Source organism: Pollicipes pollicipes, unplaced genomic scaffold, assembly GCF_011947565.3.
Source record: "Pollicipes pollicipes isolate AB1234 unplaced genomic scaffold, Ppol_2.1 Scaffold_3447;HRSCAF=4054_pilon_pilon_pilon, whole genome shotgun sequence".
NCBI lineage: Eukaryota > Metazoa > Arthropoda > Thecostraca > Pollicipedomorpha > Pollicipedidae > Pollicipes > Pollicipes pollicipes.
Window position 1 is genome coordinate 6,164,170 of NW_023596297.1, and position 6,037 is coordinate 6,170,206.

The window sequence follows — 6,037 nt, forward strand, 5'->3', positions numbered from 1 at the left end:
TGCTTCGTTTCGAATGATCTCCTTTATTCGATATTGTTTGTCTTTACTCTTAGCTAAGGCTATTTTACGGCGCTTGTACAGGCGACCCGAGCCGACCTGCTGCCAACGTCCCATCCTTCGTAAGCCGGCGGCGCGTCTATAAGGGGATGCTAAAGGGAAAGAACCAACATGGGGGTGACAGAACAGACATAGTACGTGCAAAATCCTTGCTGAACCACGTGATTGGTAAGTGATGCTGAGACGCTGCAGCCCCACGCTATTCCCAAATCGTATGAAAACATAATTCAGTGCATCTTGGTAAGCAACACCACGTCGCCGCGAATACTAACTACATCTGATCCCCACGTGCGGAGATTGGCTAGCATCCAGGGGAAGGAGACATACAAGGGAAACCCTCGCCTGGAGAGTCAGGCGTGGTAGGCATGTGCGATGCCACAGTAGTCCTGACTCTCCTAGGTACGTCGAATCTTTGTGTTAGAAAGGATGGTGTGTGGAGAGCAACGCATCGACGCGACGTCTCCTTCTCCCACTATTGCAGTACTTCAAGAAAGAGATTATGAGGATCTCGTCTTTATTTTTTTTTCCGTTGCAACCCCTGCACTATTCCTCTCTTGGCGCGCCGCCGACTTCCGAATCGCAGGGAGTCCGTGAGAGGTTCCGTTGGGCCATCCCAGCATAGGTTATTGGGCTGTTACCGCTGTGGCTCAGATTTACGGCGCAAGGATGACAAAATGGAACACACTGTCAGCAATATCAAACGCCGCGTCAGTTCAAAACGTCCTCCGGGCCGGATTTGAACCAGCGACCTATGGATACCCGTGTGTTTCCTCTACAGTCCACCGCTCTACCAACTGAGCTACCAGAGGGTAAAAGCGTCCGTTACAGACAGCTGGCCGGCCCCACCTAATCCGGGCGTCTTACCCCCGCCCCCCACCCCATCCCCTCCACACTACCTCCTTGTTCGCAGTCAGCGCCCGTCACCCGACCAGTCAACAAGTGCAGACGACATTCCAGGCTAAGAATCGTGATCATTCAAAGGCTCCACCACGCCTCCAAAAAAAGGAATATGCCGCCGAAATGCACATTTTCAGACACAAACGAAGCACAGAATAACACTTATCGGTTGTTGTCACACCCGGTGCGTAGTCAAGCCACTGCACGTGTTGTCCATGCAACAGGCAGGACATGGAAACCAGCGCCCATACGACGTTCGTCTCTTGTGTGGGCGTCGGAAGGAAAATGGCTCGATATACGGCCAACCTTTGAATACGAACAGACAAAGTGGATTTACTGTCCTGCTGCGTCCAGTCGTCAGTCGAGATGGCCAGTAAGCATGAACCATACAACTGGTCTTCAAATGTATGCTCTCTCCGAACTGGACTACGACACGGCCAACAAGGAGTCACCTGGCCACTAACCCTTAACTTTCAGCACAAGGCATTCGCTAAACTAGGCTAAATGACCGCCTTGTCGATGCTATGACCGGCAATAATTGAGACCACCAGCATGTGGTAGCCAGTGGAAGAACGCGCCACATGTCTCCGCAGCTGGTGCCATGAATGTTCACCAGTGGAGTAACGCACCACCGAAAACTTCATTGGGGAGACTGCATCTCAGCACAGCAGAGCAACCGCCTTTAAACAGCGGCTCATACTGCTGCTCACATATGCCTTTCAGCCATATGTGCGCCAGTTGGTGCAGCGGTGGACTGTAGAGGAAAAGCATAGGCATCCGTAGGCCGCTGGTTCAAATCCGGCCCGGAGGACTTTTAGAACTCACGCGGCGTTTGCCGTTTCTGACTCAAGTGCTCACTTTAACGTCACTTGTGCGCCGTTAATCCTGACCGCAGCCGTCACCCGCCAATGGCCTGTGTTTGGGCGTCCTGAGACGGCCTGTCGCAACCTTTCCGTGTAACGAAAGACAGCGGCGTGCCAAGACGTAGCTGGTGGAGGGAGGCAGTCTGAAGAAGGCGGCCTGAATAGACATGGCGCTGCAGAAAAACTTTTTGAAGCACCGCTTCGGTGAGTGGCTGAGACGTTGCGCACCCGACGTCGTTCCCCATCCGTGTGGTTAGTTTCAAAACAGATTTCAATGCACGATGGGAAGCAGCATTTTGCAGGATTGCATGTTGACCGCCCATGGCAAAACCTCTGATGCGCGGTATGTGACCCGAGTCTAGAGTAAGGAGACCGACCAGGTAAAACGTCCTCCGGGCCGGATTTGAACCAGCGACCTATGGATGCCTGTGTGTTTCCTCTACAGTCCACCGCTCTACCAGCTGAGCTACCAGAGGGCGGAATTGTCCGTTGCCGACAGTCGCGCGGCCCCGCCCATGGGGAGCCCTTCACACCACTTCACTGTCCGCAGTCAGCGGCCGACGCAACCGCCAACAAACGCAGCCAAAATTACCGCACAAAAAAATTGATTATCAAGGGCTTAACCTCTCCATCCCGGGATTATACCGCCGAAATACACAATTTCGGGCAACGACAAAGCACAGGATGACACCATTAGCCACTGCTGTCAGCCGGCGCGCAATTAACCCACTGCACGTTGTGTACATGTAGCAGCCACGACATGGAAACCAGCAATCATACTGTTTGTTTGTCACACGTGTGTGGGTCGGAAGAATAATGACTCGATACGCGGCCCACCACTGACTACCAATAGACGAGTTCGATGTATCGTCAACCGCGTCCCGTCGTCAGTCAGGATAGACAGCCGCATTAATGCCAGTTCCGATTTTCAGATGCCTATGCTCTCTGTCCACAGTATCCTGCTCTAGCAACTGGGCTACCAAATAGATGGCAATCACATCGACAATAGCCCGAGCTTTAAACACCTACAAATCGATGGGCCAGGCTGCATGACCGCCTTGTCGATGCTATGGCTGGCAACAATTGACACCGCCAGCATATGGCAGCTCGTGAAAGAAAGCGCCACATGTCTCCGCAGTTGGTACCACGAATGCTCACCGGTGCAGCCGAGCACACCACGAAAACTTCACTGCGGAGACTGCATCTCGGCACAGCAAGCCAACCGCCCTTAAACGGCGGCTAACACTCCTTATATATATGCCTTTCAGGCATGTGCACCCTCGCGGGCTGTTCGCAGTGTCTGGTGTGGCCTCACATGGGATGGGAGATGTAAGGTACAGGTGCATATGTTCAACACCCCCTCGTTAATTTCCAAGTCGAAACCCGTCGATATATGCGTCCAGCTATTGCCGCTAGCGAAGTGTATCTATTCCTACCATTTACATCGAGCTACCCGGATACGGCAATAGAGACGAGAACGACAGCAAAAAAATATGCTCGCCGTAGTGCTAACATCTTGTCTGAATTACTCACTAAAACTCTTGACATCCCTTGATCTCATACAGTTTTGAAATACGCAATATATCTATAAGTTATATACGGAAGTGCTTTTGGCTGCGCACAACGCCGTTACACCCTAGATACAGCTTAGGCTTCGACCACGTGATTCGGAGCTGAGGGTCGTTTGGTTTTCACTTCGCGTTTACACAACACGAATTCCCTGACTTCGGTTCAGACTTCGCCCGTACATGTTTCGAAGCCCCGTCTTGGGATTCGGGTTCGTGTCTTCGCCAGAGCGACACCATACATTTACGTCAACATCAAGCAGAAAAGTCCTCCGGGCCGGATTTGAACCAGCGACCTATGGATGCCTGCGCTTTCCTCTACAGTCCACCGCTCTACCAACTGAGCTACCAGAGGCTGAAATGGACCACCCGATGTCAAACCGCGGCCCGAACGGCGGCCTCACCACACGCAGGGTTTTCCTTTCACACGCCGAGGCCACTCCCACTCGATGGCAGACACTGTGAGGCCGGTCGATATGTTAATGTCGCGACCAATGCGCATTCATCACGAACATCCGCTTCAGATACACTAACATGAGGCTCCTCCCACGAGTTCCGGGTGCCAACTGGTGCCTGATGGGTGGGCCCCATGAGGCGTTGCCATCAACCGAGTGGGGGTAGCCTCAGCGGGTAGAAATAAACCGGCAATCGTTCATCAGACCGCCCGGGCCTCTATCGGACATTGAGCGGCCCATATTACCCTCTGGTAGCTCAGTTGGTGGAGCAGTGGACTGTAGAAGAAAAGCGCAGGCATCCATAGGTCGCTGGTTCAAATCCGGCCCGGAGGACGTTTTGGGCAGATGCAGAGCGCATCGTTGCGGGAAATAATGTTCATTTGAGGTACTTACCAACCTTGAATCACAGCCATGACAATTCACTGTTTGTGCCCTCGTTTCCTGTCGGGGAGGAACAAACCAACCTCTCGCAGATTATCCGCCCTCCCGCTGTTAGAAAGCCGGGGGCGTACCTAGAATGGGTCCCACAAAGGGATAACCAGCGTGGTGCGAACAGAACAAAGTGTTTAAAAAACGCTCTTTTCACATAAGCGCTTTTCTTCAAAAGTGGCTGTCACAAAGAAAAATAATCCGACCTCTCTTGGAGAGTAGTGTCATTCCACCATCATGTGCTCAAGCCACACCTGTACTGCAGGTCCATATGCCATGGCGCAGAGCATGTGAACCTTGCCTGGGAACGGTCTCAATGTGCGGGTTGCTGCTCATGTCCAAGGTAAGGAGACTGACAACCTAAAACGTCCTCCAAGCCGGATCTGAATAAGCAACCTATGGATGCCTGTACCTTTCCTCTTCAGCCCACCGCTGTAACAACTGAGCTACCGGGAGCTAACAGCGTTCGATAAAGACAGCCGGCCGGCGGCCGACCGATCTGAAACCGCATGCTCAAATCTTACAATACTGGACGAAGTAAACGTCAGCCCGCTGCCTTCAGCTGGCATCTAACTACCTTGCAGCACCCACTCCAACCCCAGCTGTGCTGGTGCTTCAGGCGCCAGGTCAGGTCAATCCTACCGAGTGGGAGTGGCCTTGCCGTGTAAAATGAACTTCTAGTGAGGGCGTTCGGGCCGCGTTTTCACACTGAATGGCCTGTACCAGCCTCTGGTAGCTCAGTTGGTAGAGCGGTGGACTGTAGAGGAAAAGCACAGGCATCCATAGGTCGCTGGTTCAAATCCGGCCCGGAGGACGTTTTGGTTTGAGGAAGCGGGGATCGCTTTACTCTGATGTTAACCCCATGTCGCTGTCATTGAATCACACACACGGCTCCGGAACATCCAGTGGCATTTGCCAAGGCAGCCAAGCCTAGGTCGCGCAGACCCCTCATTCTCGCACTGCTGGGAACTAGGGACACGCTTAGGAGGTGGTACCAAGAGAAACCATTCAACGGGTTAACATCACATTAAATATGCTTGCGCAGACTTTTGAAACCACTCTGGCGAGTGCTGGGGACACGTTACGCAAATGTCATTCAGGAATGTCTATTTTTCACACCCAAATCATTCGGCGTACCTTGGACAGCAGACCCGCGGCGCCGCACACGCTTGCCACACCGACACTCCGTGCGCGGCGTGCTGTTATCGTCTAAGACAAGGAGGTCATAAACTAAAACGTCCTCCGGGCCGGATTTGAACCAGCGACCTATGGATGCCTGCGCCCTTCCTCTACAGTCCACCGCTCCACCAACTGAGCTACCAGAGGCTGGCATGGACCACCCGGCGCCAAAACGCGGCCCGAGCGGCGGCCTCACCACACGCGAGGTTTTACTTTCACACGCCGAAGCCACTCCCAGTCGATGGCAGAATGTCTCATGGGTCCCACCCGTTGGTCACTAGTCAGGAATCGGAGACCGTTGATGCTAGTTGCAAGTCCGAATGGCTAAAACATGTACCCCGTGACAGTCAAAACTAAGCGGACCGGGGTCGGTGGTGTTACCTGCAAACATCAAGCGAAAGGCTGAAATGTGCTACGAAACCCCCACCCGCCACATCTCATCCTTCCACGCAACGTTCAATTGTGACACAGTCGCCACGTTTGTACCTACCTCCATAACCAACACGCATTCATTAGGTCACTCCCATCGGGCTACTCGGGCTTGCGGATTCTCTCACGGGATCCTGACCCCTCATTGCCCACCAATGAGCGA

The 6,037-nt window shown here is 53.2% G+C and overlaps 1 non-coding gene across 1 annotated transcript; it reads right to left on the reverse strand.

Annotated features, from left to right (window-relative positions):
• Nucleotides 1–3,650: 3,650 nt before the first annotated feature.
• On the reverse strand, nt 3,651–3,737 carry TRNAY-GUA (transfer RNA tyrosine (anticodon GUA)). Its single transcript is given in 2 exon segments — nt 3,651–3,686; nt 3,701–3,737. It is a non-coding gene; the product is annotated as a tRNA-Tyr (tRNA).
• Nucleotides 3,738–6,037: the final 2,300 nt, after the last annotated feature.